Source organism: Tamandua tetradactyla, assembly GCF_023851605.1.
Source record: "Tamandua tetradactyla isolate mTamTet1 chromosome 22 unlocalized genomic scaffold, mTamTet1.pri SUPER_22_unloc_2, whole genome shotgun sequence".
Lineage (NCBI taxonomy): Eukaryota > Metazoa > Chordata > Mammalia > Pilosa > Myrmecophagidae > Tamandua > Tamandua tetradactyla.
The window spans coordinates 910,536-920,486 of record NW_027518252.1 but is presented as its reverse complement, the minus strand read 5'-3'; the positions used below and the strand labels follow the sequence as shown (position 1 = coordinate 920,486).

The 9,951-nt window shown below is 35.9% G+C and overlaps 1 non-coding gene across 1 annotated transcript; it reads right to left on the bottom strand.

Moving 5' to 3' along the window:
- Nucleotides 1–913: 913 nt before the first annotated feature.
- Nucleotides 914–1,050, bottom strand: LOC143672959 (small nucleolar RNA SNORA2/SNORA34 family). Its single transcript, XR_013170118.1, has one exon. It is a non-coding gene; the product is annotated as a small nucleolar RNA SNORA2/SNORA34 family (small nucleolar RNA).
- Between the last annotated feature and the right edge of the window lie 8,901 nt (nucleotides 1,051–9,951).

The following is a 9,951-nucleotide window of genomic DNA, read 5'->3' as shown; positions in this document are numbered from 1 at the left end:
TCAACACTATTTCTTCGAGTATAATTTTTGTCCCCTTCTCTCTCTCTAGCCTGTGACACACATTATGCATGTGTGTTGGGACACTTGAAAGTATTACATGGTCTCTTAGCTTCCGTTGACTTTTCTATATTTCTTTTTCTCTTCTCCTCAGATGAGATAATCTCAATTGACCAATGTTTAAGTTCATCAATTCTTTCATTTGCCTGCTGAAATTTTCTTTCAAATTCCTCTAGTTAATTTTTTAAGACAGTATTATATTTTCATTCTAGAATTTCTATTAAATTCCTTTATAGTTTCTATATATTTATTATTCCCTATTTTCAGGATATCATTATCTAGTTTTCCTTAGTCCTTTGTCCATGGTTTCAATATCCTCTGTGAAAATATATAAAACAATTGTTGAAAGCCTTTTGCTAGATTTATCAATAAGTGGGCTATCACAGGAATTGTTGCTATATGTTTCTTGTCTTCCCCCAAATTGGACACTTTCAAAAATATTTCCTGCCTATAATTTTTTATTGAAAGCTTCACATTTTGAAGAATATAATGTACTGACTGTGATATTAGATTATCTTTTCTCTTCAGTGTTTGTTGTTCTTGTTTATTGTCAGTGTATTTGTTTATTTTTGGTTATTTTTTATAGCATGATATGTGAATATTTATCAATAAAACAAAAATTAAAAATAAAAATAGCTAAGGCCTGATCCTACAATAAGGTGCAAAACTCAAAGGAAGGTCACAATTCAGAGCTATTCTGTTTTGGATGAAAAATCTTTCCATAGTGGTTATTGGTCATAGTTAGGTTTAAGTGCATTATAATTCCAATGAACAAGTCAAGGACCCCTATATTTTGGATTCCCAGCTTTTATAAAGCTACAAATAAATATTAGGTCACATTTATCAGCAATGATTCAGATGCTTCTTTCTACTGAATTGACCATAACATTCCCAAAGTTCTACAATTGCCAGCAGACCATAGGAAGACATTTCTTCAGGCTCCTGCTTGAAACCAACAGTTCCATCAAACTGTTGGCCTTGACTCAGGGCCAAATGATGTTATTTTTTGTAAAGTCTATATTCATTTTTGTATTTGGTTACCCAAGTGTCTCTTCCTTTAGTTTTGTGGTTTGACAGCAATTTGATTAAAATTTTGCAGCAAAAATCAGTACTGCTCCATTCCTTCCTTTGCTTTGGGAACTTCTTGTACTTAGCCGGGCTTTTTACAGACTCAGCTTGTACATCCTCTACTGATTGTACAGAGACTAAACATCAGGAAGACATAAAAGCTTAGGGTCTTCTTAGGACTTTTCTTAGCATGCCCTTGTCTCTGAACATATCTGTGGATTACCTGTTATACTAAGGACCTTTTCTAAATTTTATTTTCCCTATGTGCCCTAGCATAGCCTCTTCCTTCCTCGATTGTTCAGTCTCTCTGCTGCTTCCCCCATCTTTTATTCATTATATAGACACTTCAACCATTATATTTTCATTTGGTATTTTATAAAACATCAACCAGTTGCCACTTCCAACCTTGAGAAATTTCTAAGGCATGAGTTACTTCCTCAGTAAGCAACTAGATCATTTAAAATATATACCCACAATTTATTGAGGTCAAGGTCTAAATTGTTCCCCATAAAACAATAATATGCATGTGTCTGTGTGTCTGTTCTTGTGCTACTGCCATTTATTTTATATCCATATTCATAAGAGGTACTGGCTAGTAATTTTTCCATAGGCTGTCTTTTTGCATCTGATATTAGGATGATATTAGTCTTACAGAATGCATTGGGGAGTATTTACTCATTTTAGTTTGCTAAAGCTGCTGGAATGCAATATATGAGAAATGGGTTGACTTTTACAATGGGGATTTATTAACTTTTTACAGTTCTTAGGTCATGAAAATGTCACAGTTAAGGTATGAACAAGATGATAACTGGACTCTGATGGGAGGCTGCCAACATCTGGAAACCTCTGTCACATGGGAAAGGACATGGCCAGCATCTGCTCATCCTTCACTCCTGTATTTTGTTGCTTTCAGCTTCTGATTCCAGTAGGTTTCTCTCTTATCTGTGGCTCCTCTCTTAGCATCTCCACTGCATTTCTCTGTAAGCTCTCTCTCAGTATTTGCCTCTTGGGTCTCTGCATTCTCTGTCATTGTAACTGTCATAAAGGTTTCCAGTAAAAAGGATTAAAGCCCACCTTTAACTGGTTGAATCACATATCAATTGAAACAACCTAATTAAAAAGGTCCTACCTGGATTTAAAGACCATGGTCTTTTCTGGGGTATGTAATAGCTTCAAACCAACACACTCCTCTTCAATTTTTGGAAGCACTTGAAGATTTGAGTAAATTTTTTGACAGGTTTAGTAAAATTCACCAATGAAGTCATCTAGTTCTGTGCTTTTCTTTTATTACTGATTCAATCTCTTTACTTTTTATTATTCTGTTGCAATCTTCTGTTTCTCTTGAATCACTGTATGTAATTTTTATTTTCTAGGAGTACATTCATTTCATTTAAGTTATCTAATTTCTTGACATACAGGTGTCCATAGTGTCCCCTTATAACATATGTTTCTTATTTCTGTAAGGTCATTAGTAACATGCACCATTTTTTTTTAATTTTAGTTTTTGCTCCTCTTTCTTTTTTTATTGTCATTTTAGATAAACTTTTGCTGATATTAATGATCTTTACAAATAAACAACTTATGATTTGGTTGATTTTCTCTTTTATTTATCTGTACTTTTATCATTTTTATTTCCTTCCTTCTACTCACTTCAGGTTTGGTTATTTCTTTTTTTACATTCTTCAGATATGAGGTTTAGGTATAGATTTGATATCTTTATTCTTTATTAATGATACCATTTTAGCTATATACTTCTTTTCTGCATTTCACAAGTTTTTTTATTATATTTTCCTTTGCTCCAAGATATTTCCTAACTCCCCTTATAATTGTTCTTTTGACCTAGTTGTTGCTTATGAGTTCATTGTTTATTGTCCACATATTTTTAGTTTTTCCCATTATCACTCTGTTATTGATGTCTAAATCCTTTCCATTGTAACTAGAGAACATGCATTTCTTGATTTCAATATTTTTAAATTTGTTGTGATATAACATATGATGTATGCTGGAGAGTGATCTGTCTGCACTAGAGAAGAATGTGTGTTCAATTGCTTTTGGATAAACTATTATATGTATATCTGCTAGATATAGTTGGCTAACAGTGTTGTTCAAGTCTTCTACTTCCTTATTGATATTTTTCCTAGCTGTTCCATCCATTATTGAAAATTCTGTATTTAAGTGTCCTAATATTAGTACAGAACCAACTATTTCTCTCTTCAAATCTTTCAGTATTTGCTTCATATATTTGAAGACTTTGCCCATATATAGTGTACACATTTAAAATTATGTCTTCTTATAGAATTGACCATTTTATCAGTATATAATGACCTTTGTCCTTTCTAATATTTTTAGCTTAATGTATAACATTAGTAAGGCCATCCCTGCTCTCTTTTATGTTACACTTTGGATGGTATATATCTTTCCACCCTCTGCTTTCAACCTAATTGTGTCCTTGAATATAAAGTGTTTCTCTTGTAAACAGCATATACTTAGATCATCCTTTTTATCCAGTTTACAAATCCTTTTGCTGGAGAGTCTGATCTGTGTACCTTTAATCACTTTTATTTCAGGGCTTTTTTCTGCTATTTTTCTATTTGATCTTTGTAAGACATATCTTTTCCAACCATAAAATTTCCATTAATGTCAACATTTCATATCTGTTATGTTTTTTTAAATTATCTCAAATTAGTGTTCTCTCATTTTCTACTGTTTATGTTTACCTCATACTTTCTTTTTAGCTACAATGGGGCTTAAATATAGCATCCTAAATCTAAAATAATCACATTTGATTTGATTCCAATTTTATCACTACTCCCAAAGGTACACATGATGTGTCCAGTAGGTCCCTTCAACTCTGCTTAATTTCCTTATTCTTGTTTCTTTACATTCCAAAGGCTAGTTTCATTTGTCCTATCTTTAAGTTCATGAACTATTACTATCTTTTTATTTTTTCTGTCGGCTCAAATCTGCCTTAAACTCTTAAAGGAGATGCCTTTAGCTCTTTGAGCAAGTTTAATCAAGGTAGTTTTAAATCTGAGTTTGGTAGTCCAAAGTCCTTGATGGTTGCTTTTGGTTTATTTTATTCCTCTCAATGACCTATCTTCCCTGTTGTCATTGCTTTATATATCTTTTATATTTTTGTCACAATCAGAACATTTGGATATTTTTTGAAAGTTATATCAGGAAATCAGATTCTCAGAGTTCCATGAGGGTTGATGATTTTTGTTTTTACCTTTTATTTGTTAATCAATACAGTAGTCATTTAATTGAGTTATTTCTTCAAACTTTGAAAACTTGAGTTATTTCTTAAAACTATGAAAAAGACTGTATGCATTGGTGTGTGTAGACACAGATGTATCTGTTTCCTTTACTTATATATAGCCAATGCTATGATGATAGATTTCCTGCATGGCAGTAAGTAATGGTTTCAGTTCACTGAAGCTGCCAGAAGGCAATCTATCAGAAATGGCTTGGCTTTCATAAAGGGGATTTATTAAGTTATAACTTACAATTTTAAAGTGATGAAAATTTCCAAATTTAGGCACCAAGAAGATACCTTCTCAGTGGAAAGGCAGTGTGATAGTTAGATTCAGTTGTCAACTTGGTCAGGTGAAGGCACTTTGTTCTGTTGCTGTGGACATGAGCCAATGGTATGTGAATCTCATCTGTTGCTGACTACCTCTGCAGCCAGCTAGGAGGCATGCCTGCTGCAATGAATGACATTTGATTTAATTGGATTGTGCTTAAATGAGAGACTCAATGTAGCAGAGCCCAAGCAACTTAGCATACCTCATCTCAGCACTCGCAGCTCAGCCCAGGCCTTTGGAGATACAGAAAGAAATCACCCTGGGGAAAGTTGTTCGAACCCAAAGGTGTGGAGAGAAGGTGAGCAGAGACCATCCTGTGCCTTCCCACATAAGAAAGAACCTCAGTGAAAAGTTAGCTGCCTTTCCTCTGAACAACTAATGAAATAAATCCCCTTTTATTAAAAGCCAGTCCATCTCTGGTGTGTTGCATTCTGGCAGCTAGCAAACTAGAACAGGCAACATCTGGGTTCTGCTGTTATATGGGAAAGCACAAGGCTGTGTCTGCTGGCCCTTTGTTGCTGCCTTTCATTGTTTTCAGCTCCTGATTCCAGTGGCTTTCACTTTAAACATCTGTTTTTCACATAGCTTCTCTAGGGAAAGCTCTGGATTACATCTGTTAGCTTAGCATCTCTAAACATCAATCTTAGCTTAATTTATGTGCCTTCCATGTCAGTTCTCCAAGCATCTCTAAACATCTGTGTCTAGGCATCTGGCTCACTGAGAACACTTTCTCTCTCCATGAGTTCTTGAAAGGTCTCTAATAAACTAAAACCACCTTGAATGGGTGGGTTCACAACTCCATGGAACTAGTCTAATCAAAAGGTCACACCCACAATTGGTGTATCACATCTCTATGGAAACAATCTGACCCAAAGGTCTAACCCTAAACAAGAGGTTTGCTCCAAGACTGGGATGGGATTAAAGGAATGGGGCTATTCTGAGGTACATAACAATTTCAAACTAACACAGTAATCAAAGAATAAACAAAAGAAATGACCTTTCATAGTCTATGCAGATTGTCTTTGAGCTGACTGTTCCTTCATCACTTAACCTTCATCACTTAACTTAACAGGGTGCTCTCAGTCTGTGCATGTGTGTATCCCTTATTTTCCTCATGTGTAAGGACATACCCCTGCTCCACTTGCCCCAGAAAATCTCAGATTTTCCTCACATCCCTGATTTTTCTACTGTTTGTCCCAGCTTATCTTTTTCCTCACATGGCAGTGGTTCACTTCTTACCTAACAAGTTTAGTGACCCTGAAAGCCACTTCACTTTCCTACAGTTAGGTTCTGGGACAGGCAAGGCAGACATGCATGTCTTTCATTAGTCTTTCAGACTGTCCCCAGATCAACTCACGCAGATATACATGCAACACAATAAACTAGGAAGCATTATTCTTTTCCCTCTTGAACCAAAGAAATGGATCCATACTAGAATTTAGGGATTATATCAAACAAAGCGATAGACAAATCATGAGGTGGGCTAGTGAATGTTCCAGGAGTTTTCCTAACATTTTCAGTTTTGTTGTTTCTAGATTCAACATTTGCTAAACACTGTAAAGCTTTGAGTATTTCCTAGAGTTGTCAGAAAGTCTGTTTTGTAAATTGTGGTTTGTTTTTCAATGTTTCTGTGGGTAGGACCAACACTTGGGGCCCCTAACCCTATCATAATGCTGATATCACTTTCCTAAGCTTCTGTTTCTTGATTTCTCTAATTTGTACAAATTTATTAGTTCCTCACAATGAAAGTTGAAAAATTTGGTGCAACTCCTGATAAATTTCACATTTGATTTTATGTTTTACTTTTACTTTTACATGCCAGGGTTTATGATACTTACATATTGTTGTGTTTGAATTAAACTGTATATATATATATTTCATATAGAATAATTCCAAAAATTTAAATCAAAAGTTCTTCAGTTAGAATAAAATGATTTCACACTTCTTTTTCACTGCATAAATTGGGCTCTCTGATTCATAGAGAAAAATGTAGTCAATATTATATCATTTTTATTCATATTTCTTTTAACATATGAAAAATATTCCTCTCAGTTACTTCTATTTCTTGTTATAATGTTTATTTGCTTTTGTATTTTATTATTTGCATACATTCTTGATATATTTCTTATTCATAGTGCTTGACCAATAGTGTCTGAGTCCTTCCCGTTCCGAAAACTTATTTTCACATTTGAATGTCTTAGAATAGGTGGTATAGAATTTATGCTTGCATTTTCTCCAGTAAGGTCATCAAAGATGTTGTCCCATGCACTCCCAATTTTTAGTGTGTTTCAGTTTCCTAAAGTTGCCAGAATGCAATGTACCAAAAATGTGTTGGCTTTAACAATAAGGATTTATTAACTTACAATTTACATTTCTTAGGCCATTAAAATGTCCCAGCTCAGGGCATCATCAGGACAATACCTGGAATCTGAAGACAGGCTGCCAGGACCCAGGATGCCTCTACCACATGGCCAGCATCTACTGGTCCTTCTTTCCAGGGCTTCATTGTTTTAACCTTCAGGCTTCAGTGACTTCCTCTATGTTTTCTCTAGGTCCTCTTTTACCTTCTCCAGGGATTTTCTTTAAGATTCTCTGGGCTTTTCTATTTTTTATTCTCTAAAGATGATTAAGACTCACCTTGAATGAGGTGGGATGCATCTTCCATTGAAATAACCTAATCAAAAATTCCCACCTACAATAGGTCTATACCCACAGTAATTGATTACAAGAAAATGATCTTTTCTGGAGAACAATACAGCTTCAACCTACCACATAGTATTTCAGATGAAAGGTCTGATACTGTGTGATGTTTACTGTTTTCTAGGAACACTCATTTTTTCTCTCTAGAAAAACTTGTACTGTCTTATTTTCATTGAATGATTAGATAGTTTGGAAATGAGTTCCTTTACCTTCACACTGATATGAGTTAATAGGGTCTTTCATTATAAACACTTGTGTCTTTATTTATTTCTGGAATATTCCCTTCCTATCTATCTTGGATTATATTCTCTGCTCCATTGTTTCTATTCTTTCCTCATGGGACAGCAGTAGAAATATTTTGACATATATTTTAGTAAATAATAATTGCCCTCATATTTCTGATGTTTATCCTTTGTAATTCAATTAAAATAATATTTTAGATTCTAACCTGTTTTCAATGAATTATTCAGTCTATAATTCAATTTCTTCAGGTTGTCAATTATTTTCATTTCCTAGGTCCTATTTCTTCTTTACTGCCTGACCTTCTTTCTTAATAAACTACTTTTATATTCTGGAGTTCATATCCCTTTGGATCTCTACTCATACACAAACTGGAATTTAATGAAGTTGAAATTGTTATCCATTTATTTTGCATTTTTCCTAAAAAATATTGAAATGCCTATGGATCACAACTTGGACAGCGAGTGTCCCACACACGCACCTACCCATGTCCCTAGATCCATGGCTCCGCATATTTCCGTTCTCTCTTCTCCTTCCTCCCTCCTTTTTTGCAGAGGGCAGCGGTAGGAACCTAGCGGGCCTGCTGTGTTCAGCAACCGGGCTTTAGCCAGGCAGCCTGTGCGGTGCACCCTGGAGGGATCTGGTTTCCCAGGCCCCGCACTCACCGCGGAGCTCAGCGCACAGTAGCAGCAGCCACGGCGGCTTGGAGGTTGAGTGCCTGCCATGAGCAAAGCAGCGCAGAAGGCAGGAACTGCAAGCGCTTGTGAAGAAGACCTGGTTGCTCATATCCGCGGTGGCCGCAGTGGGGCTAGGGAATTTTGTAGGAGTCCTGGTTCGAGAATACAGCAAGTCCTTGAATTTGGAGAAAGCCTACTTTGCTCTTCCTGGAGAAATTCTAATGAGGATGCTGAAACTCATCATTTCGCCATTCATTGTATCCAGCATGATTACAGATACCCTGAGAAAACTGATGTTCTTGAGGATTATTAAGGAGACTTCACTGAAATCATTCTTTTCTAATTTTTGCAAGAGTGAAATCTGTTACATTCCTCCCTCCTGCCTCTCATTCCCTCTGTCTCTCTCACTCTGTCTGTCTCACACAAACGTATGATTCACCCAGGAGCTCATCTGGAAGGTGTGTGATTACTCAGGTTGGAACATTTCAATATTCACAAAGTGGGACTGCTATCTCTGCAGCCCTGCCCACCGCAGTCCAAATCTTCGTTTGTCCAGCCATATGTTATCTTGAGAGGAAGATGCCATTTTCAATGTATTATAAATAAAATTCTATGCAGGGAAAACTAACTAACTAACTAAATAAATAATAAAAACAGGCATACTTGATCACTGAAATATCAGTCTATATCCTCAGGCAAAATGTGGATATTGGTTTTGATCATGTTTTCAGTAGGTCACTCTTCTGTTTCCCAACAACTGTGGTTCTTCCCCCTGAGCTCTCAGCTGCTGCCTTAGGAGTTCCTCTGTTCTCCAGTCCCCAGGCATTTCTACTCTGCATACTTCAGAACTTCCTACATCTGCCCCAAAAATTCACCATAGGGACCAGCAATCAGTTGCTGTGGGAAGGTTTAAGTATGACTTCAACCATATTTTAAAAGCCCAGTATTTTTAAAATCTGAACTTGTGACAGTTGAATTTGGAAATGCTTTTCCCTTCTTGGTCATTATGTTACAGTGTTCCTTTAAAGAGCAAGCTCTCTTGCATAGTTCAAAATTAATATGGATTATGGAAATGAAATTTGTCTGGGCATGGTAGGCACCAAAAAGGATCCATGAGGGCTGGGATTTCTTGTATGTGCCTTAGTTCTGGAAATAAGTAAGATGTGGTGTGACAGTCATTTAGCATTGTCAACTAGAAAATCAAGGTTTATGTAACCATACAACCAGGACTCTTGAAATGCCTCCTTTTAGAATATTTTTTTTATCACTGACACTGAAGAGACCTGGTACTCATCTATGTAGATAGCAGACATTGGCTGGGGTAAAGGGAAAGGGGTGCTGAGATCTCCTGCAATCAGCAACTGCATTGCTTAAAGATGTGTAGCATTTGGCCACTGAAATTATCTACTGCCAAACTCCAGTTAGACTAGAATGCTTTAGGGAGTGTTTTTATAAATGGCCCTGGTGTTCTTGGCTTATTAGGAACCTAAAGAGAACATTTACTTGCTTTCATTTCTGTGTTTAATTATGTTTTGAAATTCCTGAGCTTTTTAAGCCTAGCAACCTGAAGGTCAAATTAGTCACCCATTTGTCCCATTTGTTTGTCTAACTTTAAATTATTGCAG